The sequence below is a fragment of the Tenrec ecaudatus genome, chromosome 16, assembly GCF_050624435.1.
Source record: "Tenrec ecaudatus isolate mTenEca1 chromosome 16, mTenEca1.hap1, whole genome shotgun sequence".
Taxonomy (NCBI): domain Eukaryota; kingdom Metazoa; phylum Chordata; class Mammalia; order Afrosoricida; family Tenrecidae; genus Tenrec; species Tenrec ecaudatus.
This window is the reverse complement of record NC_134545.1, coordinates 71,764,305-71,781,143: the sequence shown is the minus strand read 5'-3', so window position 1 is coordinate 71,781,143 and position 16,839 is coordinate 71,764,305. Positions and strand designations below refer to the sequence as shown.

General features: G+C 43.8%; 1 protein-coding gene across 9 annotated transcripts in view; it reads left to right on the top strand.

The window, feature by feature from the left end:
• SGMS1 (sphingomyelin synthase 1) overlaps positions 1 to 16,839 on the top strand; it is a 320,508-nt gene that overhangs the window by 155,203 nt on the left and 148,466 nt on the right. For 8 of the 9 annotated variants that reach the window (XM_075533703.1, XM_075533701.1, XM_075533698.1 and 5 more), the window contains one exon: positions 13,621 to 13,764. The exons of the other annotated variant lie outside the window; for it this stretch is intronic. The gene's annotated coding sequence lies outside the window, so the exon portion shown is untranslated. The remainder of the gene's footprint in view (positions 1 to 13,620; positions 13,765 to 16,839) is intronic. 9 annotated transcript variants of the gene reach the window in all.

Here is a 16,839-nt window from a genome sequence, read left to right as displayed (position 1 = left end):
ACCAGCAGTGGATGAGAGTTCCTGTCTCCCCACAGCCCCTCCAACACTTGTTGCTTTCTGATTTTTTGAATTGGGCTACCTTTGAGGGTGTCAGGTGGTACCTCATTGTTGTTTTAATTTGCATTTCTCTTATGGCTAAAGATTGGGAACATTTTCTCATATGTTTGTTGGCCATTCAGATTTCTGCCCCTGTGAAACTTCTGTTCAAGTCCTTTGCCCACCTTTCAAGTGGGCTATTGGTTTTTTTCTTTTTGGAAGCTAGCAGAGTACTGTAGATTTTAGTAATAAGGCCTTTGTCTGATGTCATTGCTAAAGATGTTTTCCCAGTCTGTGGACTCTCTTATTACTCTCTTAGTGAATTCTTTAGATGTACACAAGTGTTTTATCTTCAGTATATCCCATTTGTCGATTTGTGCCTCCTCTGTGTTTGTGTCCTTCCCTATTTCTGATAGCCTGTGTATTTCCTGCGCCAAAGTTCTCAAGTTGGTCCCAATTCCCTCATTGATGGCCCTAATAGTTTGGGGTTTAACTTCAAGGTCTGTGATCCACCTTGAGTTTATTCTTGTGCATGGAGTGAGATAAGGGTCTTGCTTCATTTTTCTGCATGTTGATATCCATTTTTTCCAGCACCACTTGTTAAAGAGGGCATCTGCTTCCCATTTGATATTTTTGGGGCCCTTGTCAAAGATCAGCTGTGTGTATGCTGATGCTTTTATTTCTGGGTTTTCAGTTCTTTTCCGTTGGTCTGAGTATCTGTCATTGTACCAATACCATGCAGTTTTGAGAACTGTGGCTGCATAGTATGTGCCAAAGTCAGGTAAAGCAAGCCCTCCCACGGTGTTCTTCTTCTTGAGGAGTTCTCTGCTAATTCTGGGCTTCTTCCCTCGCCATATTAAGTTGGTAATCAGTTTTTCCATTTCTTTGAAGAAAGATGATGGTAATTGTATCGGGATAGCATTAAACTTATATAGTGCCTTTGGCAGAACTGACATCTTAACTATATTAAGTCTCCCAATCCAAGAGCATGGAATATTCTTCCATTTGTTGAGGTCGCTCTTGGTTTCTTGTAATAGTGTTCTATAGTTTTCCCTATATAGATCTTTTGTTTTTTCAGTCAAGTGTATCCCTAGATATTTCAGTTTGGGTTTGGCTACTGTGAAGGGTACCACCTTTTTGATCTCTTCTTTTGTGGTCTTATCTGATGTGTATAACAGTCCGATGGACTTCTGTTTGTTGATCTTGTATCCTACCACTCTGCCAAACTCCTCTATTGCTTCCAGTATTCCCCTTGTGGAACTTTTGGGATTTTCCATATATAAAATCATATCATCTGCAAATAACGATAGTTTCACCTCTTCCTTCCCTAGACGAATACCTTTGATGTCACTTCTTTGCCTTATGCTGTTAGCTAAAACCTCCAGCACGATATTAAATAGGAGTGGAGACAAGGGGCATCCTTGTCTGGTTCCCTTTTTCAGTGGGATTGTGTTAGTCTTTTCTCCATTGACTATGACTTTGGCTGTTGGTTTTTCATATATAGCTCGTATTGTCTTGAGGAACTTTCCTTCCATTCCTATTTTTGCTAGTGTCTTAAACAGGAATTGGTGTTGGATGTTGTCGAATGCTTTTTCTGCGTCTATTGATATTATCATGTGATTCTTATACTTTTTCATGTCAATGTGACGAATAATACTAATGGTCTTTCGTATGTTGAACCATCCCTGCATCCCTGGTATGAATCCCACTTGGTCATGGTGAATTATTTGTTTTATATACTTTTGTATTCTGTTGGCTAGTATTTTGTTAAGGATTTTTGCATCAATGTTCATTAGGGATATCGGTCTGTAGTTCTCGATTCTTGTGGGATCCTTGCCCGGTTTGGGTATCAGAGTTATACTAGCTTCATAGAAGGAGTTTGGGAGTTTGCCATCTTTTTCTATGTTCAGGAAAAGTTTGTGTAGGATTGGGATTAGTTCTTCCCTGAATGCTTGATAGAATTCTCCAGTGTATCCATCTGGTCCAGGGGATTTTTTTGTTGGTAATCCCTTGATAACCTTTTCTATTTCTTCTGTTGCGATGGGTCTGTTGAGATTCTTGATGTCCACCGAGGATAGTCTAGGGAGGGATTGTTTTTCCAGGAATTTGTCCATGTCTTCCAAATTGTTGAATTCATTGGAGTACAATCCTTCATAGTATTGTGTAACTATTCTTTTGATTTCATTAGGGTCTGTTGTAATGACCCCTCTTTCATCCCTTATTCTTGCTATTGAGATTTGTTCCCTCCTTTCTTTGGTTAGGTTTGCCAATGGTCTATCGATCCTGTTTATCTTTTCAAAGAACCAACTTTTAGCGATATTAATTTTTTCCATAGTTTTTTTATTTTCCCTCTCCTGAATCTCAGCCCTGATTTTTATAATTTCTTTTCTTTTGCTATTAGTAGGGTTGTCCTGCTGACTCAGCTCTAGTTTTTGTAAATTTTGTGTCAGCGTATCCGTCATGAGTCTCTCTTCCTTTCTCAGGTGTGCTTGTATTGCTATGAACCTTCCTCTGATGACTGCCTTTGCTGTGTCCCATAAGTTTTGGTACGTCGTGAGCTCATTTTCGTTGGTTTCAAGAAATTTTCTGATTTCGTCTCGGATCTGCACCAGTATGCACTCCTTTTGCAGTAGAGAGTTATTCATCCTCCAATTATTTGCTCTTATTTTCTTTGTCTTCCTTTTGTTGATTTCCAGTCTTATGGCACAGTGGTCAGAGAGAGAGGTCTGTATTATTTCAATGTGCTTAAATTTATGTAGATTTGCCTTATGCCCCAGTATGTGGTCTATCTTTGAATATGTGCCATGGGGACTTGAAAAGAATGTGAAATTTTTTGTATTTGGATGAAAAGCTCTGTAAATATCTATTAGGTCAAATTGTCTAATTGTGGAGTTTAGCTCTCTAGTCTCCTTGTTGAGTTTATTTCACTGTGATCTATCTTTCTCAGTGAGTGGTGTGTTGAAGTCACCCACTATAATTGTCGAGTCTGTGATTTCTTTCTTAATCTTTTGGAGTGTTTGGTTCACGTATTGAGCTGGTCTCTCATTCGGGGAATATATGTTTACAATGCTTAGTGGTTCGTTGTCTATCATTCCCTTGAGCATTATATAGTGTCCCTCCTTATCTCTTTTTATGGTTTGCACTTTGAGGTCAATTTTATCTGAGATAAGGATTGCAACCCCTGCTTTTCTTGTATTGCTGTTTGCTTGGTAGGTCCTTCTCCAGCCTTTGATTCTCAGCCTATTTTTGTCTGTAGCCTTGAGATGTGTCTCCTGTAGGCAGCAAATTGATGGGTTGTGTTTTCTAAGCCATTCTGCTAGTCTCAGTCTTTTAATGCCTGAGTTCAGGCCATTGATATTCAGGGTTATTATCTCCATGTGCGGACTCTGTGATGCCATTTTATACTTTTTGTGTTGGGAGTTTTCCTACTTTCCTTTCTCATTAGTGTGTGTTTTGTGTGTGTGTCATTCTTGACTTCTTTCCATCCTTAAGCCATTGCTATCTTGGGGTCTGTTTTCTCTTTGTTGTGCTCTGGGTGAGGTTGTTCTATGTGCTGATCTCTTATTTGTGCTTGGTGAGTGTTGTTCTTCTGCCCATACTGAGTCGGCGAGGATCTTTTGTAAGGCTGGGTTTGTTGTAACGTATTTTTTGAGTTTTTCCTTGTCTGGGAAGACTTTTACTTCTCCATCGATCTTGATCGATAATTTGGCTGGGTAGAGTATTCTTGGATTTGCGTTGTTTTCTTTCAATTTTTGGAATATGTTACTCCACTCTCTCCTTTTTTTCATAGTTTCTGCTGATAGGTCTGAGTATATCCTTATGTGGGAACCTTTATATGTGATTGCTTGCTTTTCCCTAGCTGCTCTCATGATTTTCTCCTTTTCCTCAAAGTTTGAAAGTTTAACTATTATGTGCCTTGGTGACTTCTTCTTGGGGTCCCGTCGTGCTGGTGTTCTTTCAGCCTCCTGGATGGTTGCTTGGTTTTCATTCATTAGGCTGGGGAAGTTTTCCTCCAAGAGTTCTCTCACTATTGTTGCAGATGACTTCTTTGTTGTGTCTTCCTCCGGTAGGCCAATAATTCTAATGTTGTTCCGCTTCATAGCATCAGACATAGCTCTTAGGTTTTCTTCGGCTTCTCTGATGCTCTTATTAGATTTTTGTTCACGTTTATTAAAGTCTGCTTGGTTGTCCTCCACGACACTGATGCGGTTCTCTGATTCCTCCAATCGATTCTCAAGGAACATGATTCTGCTATTGTTTTTCGTTACCTGCTCCTCAAGCTCCTGTATTTTCCTTTGGTATGTGTCTTTTATCTCCTCTATCATTTCATCCTTTTTCTGTAGTGTTTCCCTCATATTCTGCATCGCTCCAAGCACCATTCTGAGAGCTTCTTTGTATGACATCTCAATGTCTGCTTCTTCTATGTATGTTGTTATGTTCAGGACATCTTCTTCCTTTGCCTTTTGTTTCTCCTGTTTTTTCGTTGAGGTCGTTGGGGGTGATGGCTGTTTGCGTTGAGTTGTTTTTGAGGGACCAGGTGCCATTTTCTAGTCTCTCTCTGGAAGACTTATAGGAATTCTTCTTCGATCTGCCTACAGCTGATTTTGCTATGGGGTTAACCTACCACTTTATCTTCCTGTGGCTTCCCTATCAGGGGAGTGCCCCAGATGGCAGATCGACTGCCTGCACCAGTGTTGCAGAGGCTGGGCTGAAGTTCCCGCTATTGATTTGAATATTGATAAGTGTTGGCTGAGCTGCCTTATGTCCCCAGGTACATAGGCAGGAACTCCCTGGTGAGAAGTCTGAGGAGTAGCCCCTGGAGAGCAAGCAGGCCTTACCCTAGCCTTGGGCTATCTATGCAGGGTGGAGCTCACCTAGCTGGGTGTGACCCAGGCGCAAATGCCCTAGGGCAATGGGAGTGCCCAGTAAGTCCGCAATGGAGCAAGGCACGAACAAGGGGGGTGAGAAAAATCAAAAAGTGAGACTAGACTGTGCAGGGGTACAGGGAAGCGAGGGAAGCAAAAGAAACTATGTAGCTGAGTCCCACTCCCTGCCTGTGGATCTACAAGGGCTTACTCCCTGCCCCAAGCCCCAGCGGTAGTTCGCAGCTGAGCCCCAAGAAGGGTCGCAAGAAAACTGCTGAGCCGCCCCCAGAGAAATGGGGGGACAGAGAGCAGAGATGTTAACAGACGCCGCCGTGTAGCTGAAGCTTGATCCCTGCCTATGGAGCTGTGGGGGTTTGGGTTTATTCCCTGCTCAGACCACGCGGCGCGGCTGCGGCTGCGGCTGGGGCTGTGCCTTGAAAAAGCCCCTGCGCAGCCCTCCAAGGCTGTGTGGGAATATAAAGCAGAGATGCAAACAGAAGCAACAATGTAGATAAGCAACAATGTAGATGAACCCCGATCCCTGAGCCGCAAGAGTCCTGTTCCTGCCCTGAGGCAGATAGGGAAAAACTGTGGCTGTGCTGAGGCCAAGCCCTGCTACAGGCTCCAAATGGTCCCGGCTTGGGCAGATCCGGCAACTGGATTAGGGTCGAGCCCCAGCCGGCTTCCACTGAGGTAAGCCAAAAGCCCCCAGCCCCTCAAAACCCCGTGGATCTGTGCCTACTTATCTTTATGATGCACCTCCTGCAATCCAGTGGTGTTGAATTTCACTCTGAGCAACTCTCCTGGACTGGATTCTGCGGAGTCCCTCTGGTATGTGTCACCGGTTATCTGACCTCTTATGGCTTCCCTACTTTCCCAGGGCAGGTGGGTAGAGTGACCTTCACGTCACCTGCTCTTTACCTACTGTGACACCAACCAGTCTTCCCATGACACTCTGCTGCTATGCTGGGTTCGATAATTCATTGCAGTGGGCACACCGAACTCACTGATGAAACTCACAATCATGGGGGTTACTAGGGACGCTAGCAAGTCTGAGTTAGTAAATGGTAAGGGCAAAGTCATTGGTCCACATCAACACCGTTCCTCAGCCAGCAGCCAAGTTTCTCTCTGGTCCTCAGCCTCTGAGCCATTCAGTCCCTTGCCCCCCCCACCCCCCATCCCTCTGTATGTCAGGAAGCCCCCTGCTTGCTCTGTCTCACACTCCCATAGTCTTGATGCTGTGTGTCTGTCTCAAGTTATAGTTTCCTGGCGTTGGCCTCTGGTCTCGGGCTGACTCCTTTGCTCCGCCCCGTAGTCTCCTAGCCACTGTCTCGGGTGCCTCTGGTCTTGACATCTCGAATGTGCTCTCTGTTCCTGCTTCTGAGATGGAGATGTGGCGTTGGTCTTTCAAAGGACCATACCCCAAGGAAACCCAAGCATGATGACATCTAATAGTGACACCCTTTAGTACAGTAGAGTCTAAAGATACATCCCACCTTAATCCTGTAACAGAGAACCCCCTCCAAAATGGGATTACAGCCACAGACATAGTGTCAGGAGTTATGTGTCACATAAGCAATTATGACTAGAAATTCCATGTTAATGGACTATTCATGTATGAAAAAGTATCATTTTCTATGTATGTATTATTAAAATGAAATAGCCTAGAAACAATAAGAAAATATGCCTTACCTGTGACTTTAGAATTTATTATGATATGGCAGCCCAGCAAGTAGAGTATTGAAAGTATTATGGTTTCAGTACTACCCCCAAACAGTTTGCCCAACAGTAGGGTACCCCCGTTCTGATGGGGAGGTTTGGTGTACTGGAGGTTGCATACGCTAAGATTATCAATCATAGAAGAGCGTTTCCTAAATTGGCCTCCTTTGGTAAGTCAAACACCTAGAGTCTTGAAAGAGGACGTTGAGAAATTAAGACCGGAATTGCGTTTCTTTACAACTTGACCTTGGATTTGTTACCGAGAGACGTGAACACATTCCTCTAGTTTGTCTAAAGGGTTCGCATGCATGCCAGCCGTACCTGTCAGTCGCAGTTCTGAGCGAAGTGTTCCATTCTGAGCTCTGTCTTTGGCATAAGGAGCCCTGGTGGTGAAATGGTTAAGGAGTTGGCTGCTCTTCCCGAACAGTTGTGGGTGCGTGTCCACCAGTTCCTCCCCCAGAACAGTCCGGATCTGGTAGGGTACAGCCTCGGACACGGTATGGGCCGTGCTGCTGTTTCACAGGGCTGCTGGAGAGGCAATCAGCCGCACACGACCCGCACAACAATCTTTCGACGCACTTTCGACTGCGACAGCAAGCCGGTCTCACAGAACCCAGTGGGGTGAGCAGTTCAGACCTCGTCGCGCCCGACTGCTGTCCTGAACCTCTCTAACTGTACCCCTTGATTTTTCACCTCAACATTTAACCGGCAACTTCCTTCAGGGTTTCTCGACTCCAGTGTTTAACGCAGAGAATATGATTGGCTGGACCTGTCGGTTTAACCAGAAAGCACACGTTAGAGGTTCTCTGCTAGCCTACAGAAAGTCCGCCATCTGTGGAAACCCTGTGGGCAGGTATGAACCAAAGTGAACAAGACAGCTACTGATTTGTTTGTTTCTGATAGCTATTGGAAACACTGAAAGTAGCAAAATAGGCTTCATAGGAATTGGTAGGACAGATGAGATGATGTGTCAGTATCCTACCCTTCCTCCTAAGCGCCTAGCAGCTTGGTTCCTGCCCTTATTGACTTAGGGTGTTGTTGTGTCAACAGAAAGGAAGTGCAGTTCTAATAATTTTTCCTTCCTCCCCTAGCTCACTGTCCCCCTTACATCCGTTACAGACACTAGGAAACACTTTCCCTTGTATTTCTATCACAAAGTCACCGATTGTTCGTCAGTCAGCCTCGGAGAACTTGGAACTTGATTGACCTCATGCAGCCGACCAACCAGCCAAACCACCTTCCTCGGGTGCATTAATAATGCTCCAGGAGTTACTCTTCCTAAAGAATGTCATGTCGCTCCAGACCCGGAGCTTTTAGACTCTAAATGCAGTGCCTGGTTCACCAGCTAAAGTAAACGTGTGCCATTAGAAATCAGGAACTTTGGCAGAAGCGGTGGTCGCAAGAGGATTTTCATTTTAATGAAATTACATGAAGCCACTTAGTATCTTTGTGTTTTTTGTTTTTGTCTATGACGGGGACTTCAAAAAGCTAATGGGAAAATTTCATTATCTCTTAATTCCATTTTGACACATTTTTGGACATTCCATTGTATGTAATACATTAAAATTGTTTATTTAACATATTTTTCTTTCTGCAGGTATGTTAATTCATATTTACCTATCTTTTCAAAGGATCATTTTCAAATTAAGTATAAAGTCTTTCATGAAGTGAGTAAAGGAAGCCTTTCTCAGGCCTTAGTGTTATGTGGGCTTGAGACCTATTGATAGACATGGCCTTCTAGTTATTTGACTTGTGTTTTGGTAAAAAGGAAAATTTAAGCACGATCCTGCCTCCTTTACCTCCCAAACCCCAAACCAAACCTACTGCCATCAAGTCAATTCCAGCTCATAATTCAGATTCAGAATTCCTAAGGGTTTGAGGTTTTCCTCTCCTCTTCTTTTTCTTTTTATGTAGTCAACAAGCAATTATTTGCCTGAATGGAGAGGAGATAACTCATAAAAGAAACACTAATAAATTAGACAGAAAGATGGACTGTGGGATGCTGGTTTTTATGGACATGGATAGATACATGCCTGTGTGTGTGGCTAATAGAAGTTATTCTTAATGGCAGCCAGGAATTATACTAGAAAGTGGACAAGAATATTTTTTCCTTTGGATAGATAACAAGAAATGAATAATAATTACCGTGGATATCAGTGGGATTTGCTCCTTTGTTTGATGTAAAATTAGTAACCATTTGTATAATGTGAAGCACTCAGTGACATCATTAGGATGGCGGTCACTCAGGGTGGAAACTTAAGGTGTCAACCTACCCTTCTCTCCAAGGATCGTCCGGAACCTTTAATAATGTTTATTAATGATTTTAATCATAGAATCCTTTGCTCATTGCCCTTGAGTCGATGCTGACTCACAGTGACCCGACAGGACAGGGCAGAACTGATCCTGGTGGGTTTCCAAGATGGTCACTCTTTTTTTTAAATCATTTTATTGGGGGGCTCATACAATTCTTATCACAATCCATACATGCATCCATTGTGTCAAGACATTTGTACATTTGTTGCCACCATCATACTCATAACATTTGCTTTCTATTTGAGCCCTTGATATCAGCTCCTCATTTCCCCCCCTCCCTCCCTGTGTCCCCTCCCTCATGAACCCTTGATAATTTATAACTTATTATCTTGTCATATCTTAGAAACGGTAACTCTTTACAGGAGTAGAAAGCCTCTTCATTCTCCCAGTCATAGAGTCATGTGTGAGAAAAGTAATTCTAAGTTACTTAAATGCAATATCCCTAAGAGTATATGAATGCTGTGGGCAAAACTGTTTTGTAACATCTTCCTATGTTGGATCACAACATTATCAATTACAATTTAGTAAATGAGAAGCCTTTCTGGATTTTTCTGCATCCCCTTTAGTGGCCACTTCATCCTCATAAAAGTTACTGATACGACTTCCCCAAACTACCAGCAGCATATCCATTTTAAAGCTGTTTCCATTGTTCAAAAAAAGAAGAAGGGGAAATACTCGTGGATTCAAGCCCCTGGTGAATCCTTGTGATCATGGACCAGGGTTGTGAATAGCTTGGATATTGTGCAGAAGGTCAGTGTCGCCTCGTGAGGTGCATGGCCCTACACCCAGACAGACGCCCTCGAGGACAGTTGCTGGTTTCGTTCTTACTGTAGATGAACATTGGGGACAGCTACTACACCATGTCACAAGTTTTAGAATAATGTTTAAAATATTTTTATCAGTCTAACTGATTCACTCTGTGGCAATTGCATGAACATTATTTAATCATTCAACTAGTACTACAACAGCCAATCCCTGTTCTTTTTAAACTTACCCCTTTGCCCAAAGAGAACCCTTTCAGTCATTTTGGTTATCTTTCCTAGCATTCACTTACTTGTTTCCAAATAACTGAACGCTTTTAAGTGGTGTTGATTGATATACATGCTGGGGTTTGTTTTTGCCCAGAAACTGAGGATTTAACTCTTAGGCACAACCCTTTACCCTCAGTACACATCTACCCTCCGTGTCTCTGTCTCTGTGGTGTGAGACACATCTCTTACTTACTGTGACTGTGTTAACATCGAGGTGCCTAAGACCATTCTGTGCCCTCCTGGGTTATGTATGAACTGTTTCCTCTCTTGGGCAAATGTTTGAATATTTTTTTATCCCCAGATAATGTATCTTTCCATTTCTAATAGCTTGTATTCTCAAATTTAATTGTATATGTAATATGAATATTCCCTGTTGGAAAATAGCGCCCTGCTCTCGTTTCACAGTGATCATGTCTTCTCCTTCCCTCTGAGAGAGGTAATTGCGTTATTGTGCTGTGTCCTTCAGCTTCCTGCACTTTTCCTTTACCGCGGCGTTCCTCATTTCTTCATCTGCGTGGTTTGGTGCCTGCCTCTACTGTGGAAGCTTTCCTCAAATGAATGACAAGGCTCTGGGCTTCAACTAACTGCTTATCTCTTCATATTTAGGAACGAGGCAGTTAGAAGTGGGCCCGAGGTTGGTTGCCTGGTCACGTCTCTTGCGGGGTCTTTGGGCAGGGACCTGCCATTTTGCTGACCAACTCTCCAAGTCTGAATTTACAGATTTTTCATAGCCCTTTCGGATTCTCCAGAGTAACCCTCTGTGGGGCATTGCACCCTCTGCGTGGTACAAGCCTGTGAGGATGTGGGAGTGAAATGGAGGAGAAGGCAGCCAGCGAGCCCACCGCCCAAGCCAGTAAACGGGATGACCGCAGTGTCTCCATTTCCTTCTGCCTGACCGACCCACTGGCCGGCCTGAACTTGACGTCTTGTGGTGTCATTTTCTCATACGTGTGAAATGTCTCCCGCTGCTGTGGAGGGAGGCGTGGTTGGTCTGACTGCACCAGAGAGGATAGGAGGCCTGGGGGCCCCTCTGCTTAAGATACAGACGCGCAACCGGTTGTACTCGCCTCAGCCGTGCTCCTGAACTTGCTCCTGCAGAGGAAGTGGGCCATCCAGTTCCGGAGCCTTTCTGGAAGAGTCAGCTGGCTTGTTGGCGCCACCGACCACGACGCTTCCAGGCTGCTGTGCCCGGCAGTCATCTGTCTGCTTTCCCGGCGTCTGTGTGGTGTCAGCGCCAGTTAACCTGCCCGTTTTCTTTTTCTCCAGTGGATTTGTAGCTCTCTCCTCCTTGACTCTCATGTTAGTGTAGGAATTTAGAGGGAAGCAGAGAGCAACAGGTCTGTTCATTTTGACATCTATAACCCCAACATGCATGTTGCTGCTTTAAAATTATCTTTTAAAAATGTTTTAGAAAAGGACACCTCATATTTATTATATTTAGGGCCTACCAACAAATATCACGAACTCTAGCAGTGTTGTGGAATAGGCATTGAGCTGCAGAATGCAAGGTCGGCGATTCAAAACCACCCGCTGCTCCGCAGGAGAAAGAGGAGGTTGGCAGCGCCTGTGAGGGCTTACAGTCTCTGAGGGAAATCCCTGTTGGGTGGTGCTGAGTCAGAATAGACTTGATGGAAACGGGCGACACTTCCAAATGTAGGTATGAGGTTCATTTCCTTGTCTCCTTGGTTTTAACCAAGTTCTATTTAAAGTGGCCTATAAATAAATACCCAGAGCCAAAATCAATTCTGGTTACTTTCCCAAACACTATTTCATGATTCGGCAGAAACTGAGATTGCATCTGTAACGTCTGACTGGGTGAGAGCTTGAATATGAGGACACACTAGTTCCTGTGGTGTCATTTTTAGGGGAACGAAAAAGCCCTTGGCTTTATATTTGGGTGGCCAACGTGCGGCCCTTGCGTGTTGACATCATCAGGAGCTAATGCCCTTTCAGGCAAACATGCTTTACTTGAACCCCTTTAAGTCAGCGTAATGGCAAACAGGATCTTGTTCTTTCTGCGTATCCTGCAGTGGTTTTCTCTGTGTCTGTATCTGGCTATTGACAGATGTAGCGCCATTTCCTACAGATCAACAATGGTTAAGTGGGGACATTGCTTGGGCCCTTTGAGACTGCCAAAGTGGTGTTTCCTTTTGCTCAAGAATTGTGTCTTCATTCAGTAAAGCGCATTAATTGCCTCAAGATTTTGGCTACCCTGGTTCACACCTGGAAGCCACAGCCAGTGGGATTTGTGTCCCCTTGAAATGTGAGGAGGGAGGAGTGAAGTGGCCTTAGTACTCTCTTCCCCCTTTTCCTGCCTCTAGATAGAGGCCTCACAGTCACATTCCTCGAGCTGTCCCACCGTGTGGCACTCCCCCACCCCACTTGCAATTAGCCCCGAAGCTCCCCGGATCTAAAGTTTCAGTTGTAGTTGTCAGGTTGCCCCCATGTACAGAGTTCTTTATTAGAGAGCAAGGAGCCCGGGTAGGGAAGTGCTTATGCGTTGAGCTGATCAGCAAGGTCAGCAGTTCAAAACCATCTGCCGCTCCCTAGGAATACGATGGACTTTCTATGCCTACGGAGAGTCAGAGTCTGAGGAGCTCATACGTGCAGTTCTGCCTTGTCCTATAGGGTTGCTATGAGGTGGGAGTGACTTGAAGACAGTGTGGTGGTTCCCCCACCCCCTTTTTTTTTGGTTTTGCTTAAGAACACTGTTGAAAGCCAACGTTGTTTACTAATTGTAGAGCAATAGAATCTGTTAATAGCTTAAACATTATCCAAATAAAAATGCTACTTTTCTGATGTATTGCATTCTACAGTCTTTCCCATGATAAGTGAAAATTGTTGTGACTGAGATGTGTTATTCCCTCTGGCTTCCTATTATGTACAAACCCATTCATCAACAGGCACCTGGAACATTAGCACGAGGGCACTGCTGTGGCCTCAGAGAGATGACTCCCCCCCCCCCAAAGTTAACATTATATGGAGGGAAACTTAGCATTCACCCTTTGTTTCATTTTGAAATTGCTATACTTAATTTATGAGTGTCAGTTATTTGTTGACAATTAAGGATAAAACAACAACAACAAAAAACCCTCACTGCTGTCAAGTCAATTCTGACTCAGTGACTCTACAGGACAAGGTAGAACTGTCCCTGGAGATTTTCAAGACAGTTTAGCTCTATTAGAGTAGAAAGCCCCATCTTTCTCCCTCAGAGCAGATGGCGGTTTCAAACTGCTTACCTCCTGGTTATAGAAACCTAATGCATAGTAGATAATATCTCCAAAGTGAAATAGCTATCCGTGGCAGAAGGCTATAAACTTAGTTTTCGGTACAGAATGGATTGGGTCAAAGAACAAATGAGCGGATGCTGGCTCAGCATGACCCTATAGGATTGGGTAGAACTACCTGTGTGAGTTTCTGAGACTGTAACTCTTTATTGAGTAGAAAGCCCTGCCTTGCTTCCACGGAGCTGCCTGGTGGTTCTGAACTGCTGATCTCCTGGTTAGCAGCCTAGTGTCTAACCACTTCTTTATTGCTCTTTACTCAAGGTAAACTAGATTAAAGTAAGAGCTTTTTTCTTCTTCTTCTTTTTTTAACTATAGGCTTTTGAGATTCCATTTCGAAGTGACTAAGTTTAAGTCGTTTGTCTATTCTAGATGCAGCCCTGAGTTCTTCAAGATGCACAGAAGGGTCTGGTTGAGAAGCTTGTGAAGTAGAAGACAAGACCGTGCCGCAAGCAGTGTACATGAGAACAATTTTAAAGGCGCCTATCAGTACATGCAAACCTGTAGCTACTGGAGGTATGTGAGAACTGAGAGCTTTGTGTGAACTTGGCCTGTTCACCGCTATATTTAGTCAAGTGGAGTCATTCCCTGGGAATGTTCTTAGGGCAAAACCTCGTCCTCAGTTAGATACAGTAATGGCATTGTTCTCTAAAGTGGACAACGTGGTGGGATGTCACTCATCACCCCTTCTTGAACACCTCTGACTCACCCTCTGGAGAGCGGTTCTTGTCGCTTGGAGGACAATAAAGACCATAGAGGCAGCTTGAGATACTGGCCAGATGGAAGTAGTAGCAGATTTCTAGCCAGAGATCTCCTTGTCCTCCTTGCTGGGGGTGGACTGGGCAGTGTGAAAGCTCAACAAATGGCTCCCCCTGAGCAAGCTGTCACTTGTTGGCTGTACCGTTCCCTTGTTGACAAGGCCAAGCTTATCCCGCAGTCTCAGCGGTGGGTGTGCCAGATTGACAGGTTCCTTGTTACTCATTTACCTTGACCTGCTTGTGTCCTTGATCACCCCATCCCACCTTAGGGTGCCTCATGGTTACGTAATTTTCTAGCTTATGGCCTTTCATTTTCTCTTCTCAACTGAGTTCATCATCCAGGTCAAGGGCACCTGTTATTTCATACCCTCTGACTTTCCGAGCACTGAGACCTTTTACTTTTGGCATAGACTATGTCCTGTTACATGTCGCCTGGATCCTTTGAGGATCTTTGATTTTTCAGCTATCAACATAGGACATTTACAGATACCTCCTGCACCAGGCATGTTACATGCGTTTGATCTGGACACAACCTTGGGAGCCCTAAATAAGGGCCCACACTCTAGAAGCGGCAACGGGTTTGAAGTGGTTGAAGAACTAGCCTGCTCTTTCATGGAAAGTGGCAGAAGTGGGATTCCACACTAGGTCTGTTTGGCTGTCTGTCTGCAACCATATGCTCCTACCTGTATCCAATGCAACCATTTATGTTTGAAGCAGAGTTTGAGAAACATCTCGATTTTTATGGAATTTAAATTTCTGCTCTAGTCTTTTAATACCTTGCTAATAACCATTCTATGGCATTTTCCTGGTGTGGTAGTTACATAATCTCATGTCAATTTGAGAGGATTATGAGTGAAGGGAGTGGAGTCTGTCCTGTCAGTCAAGATACAACCAATGGGGCCTCTGTGTGGGCAGGGCCTTCTCCTTAGAATTCTGGGAACTTCTGTATTTCCTCCTCGGAGGCGGGAGACACCTCTCTCTCACTCTGCACCTTCCCTGAGATGATGCTCTACTGACAAGATGTTACGCCCTTGGAGCTGGAGAAGCCACATGGACCTACCCTGATGCTGGAAAAGCCACATGGACCTACCTCTGGATCCCTGTCAGCGTTGAGATGCTTACACCACCACTGAATCCACAAGACTTCCAACCCACTGGCCTGTGATCATCCTACATTTGGCATCATGGCATGTATTTCTTGAGTCTGAAGAGGACTTTATAGACTGTTATCGGACATAAGGGCTAATATCAGACTTTTGGACTTGATCTGGACTGGGCTGGGGTGTTTTCTCAATATTTTATTGCTCTTACAAGCAAGAAACCTCTTTCTTATTCTCATGTGAGTTTCTATGAATTTGTTTCTCTAGTCTACCCAGACTAACACACCTGGGTTTACAAGTATATTTTTGACACTGAATTATAAAAACACCCACTACCATCAAGTTGCTTATTACTCATAGTGATCCTATGCAGTATTTCTGAGGCTGTTAATCTCTATAAGAGCAAATGACTTCATCTCTCTCCCATGTAGCTTCTGGTGGTTTTGAACCCTTGCAAGGTTAGCATTCAATGCTTGATGATCTGACATCGCCACCAGGATACCTACATTGAAATTGCATATTAAAATTAAACATTTTCAATAATTAATTGGTTTCACATGTGTCCCTAAGTTGAGACAAATAGTTAAGTGCTTAGCTACTAGGTGGAAGGTTTCCTATTTGAATTAACCCAGAATTGTTTTGCAAGAAAGGCCTGGCGATATGCTTCTAAAAGTCCAACTTCCCCAATTAAGTGCCCAGAGGCACCCTACTCTGCAAGCCATCCTCCTGCACAAAAACACTCAGCTTGCTCCATGGGCTGGGAAGTCCATGACCCTGTTCCATGCTCTGGCTCTGGATTCCACTCCTGTTCCTCTGATGGTATAGCTGTCACCTGGATCCAAGAGGTTCGCGGTACAAAAATCTCAGGCCCAGTAGATGCACTCCATTCCTGGCACTTGCTGGTAATGAGATCCCTCCTCCCACTTCTCAGAGGGCTCACTACATACACAGCAGGATGACACTCCAGGGTGAATCCTATCTGAATCTTCCTCTACCTTCTTCCCAGACCCATGCCGGGAAAGGTGGTTTGGTGGGAGTTGGAGACTTGGGCCAGAGAGCCACATTATATAATTCACTGCCTCTGCAGGAGATCCAGGAGCCCTGGTGGTGTAGTGATTACAGGTTGGGCCGCGATCCACTTGATCAGCAGTTCAAAACTACCACCACTTCTGTAACTCAGTTGCAGTCTTGGGTGTCACTGTGAGTCAGCATTGACTTGATGGCAGTCAGAGCAGGTCTGATGTCTTGCTATTAGTGATAATGCAGATAGGCCTCCCTGCCATTCCTTCAGTCCGAGTTACCGCTTTAGAGTTCAATTGGCTAGAAACTAATATATTTAGTGTGACATAGCACGAGTTATGCTGCTAAACAAATATTAAATAGAATAAATGTTGATTTAAATTGTTAGACTAATCAAGTTATGATGCTCAGAATAAGAAGGATAACAGTTCATTGTGTGCTTTAAATATTTGCCATAAATGAAACTAGAAGCATAGCATGGTAGGCATGTCAACTGGATTCATAGAAAAATTTGTCAACTGAATACTTACATAAGACTATATTAGTATGGATTGTGATAAGAGTTGTATGAGTCCCTAATAAAATATCTTTAAAAAAGACTATGTTAGAATTAAAATTCTAAAAGTTGATATCTGGAGGATTAGGAGTTTACTGTTAATTGTTAATAGAGGAGTAACTATATTTGAAAATTTTAATTGTGTAAAATGCATTGA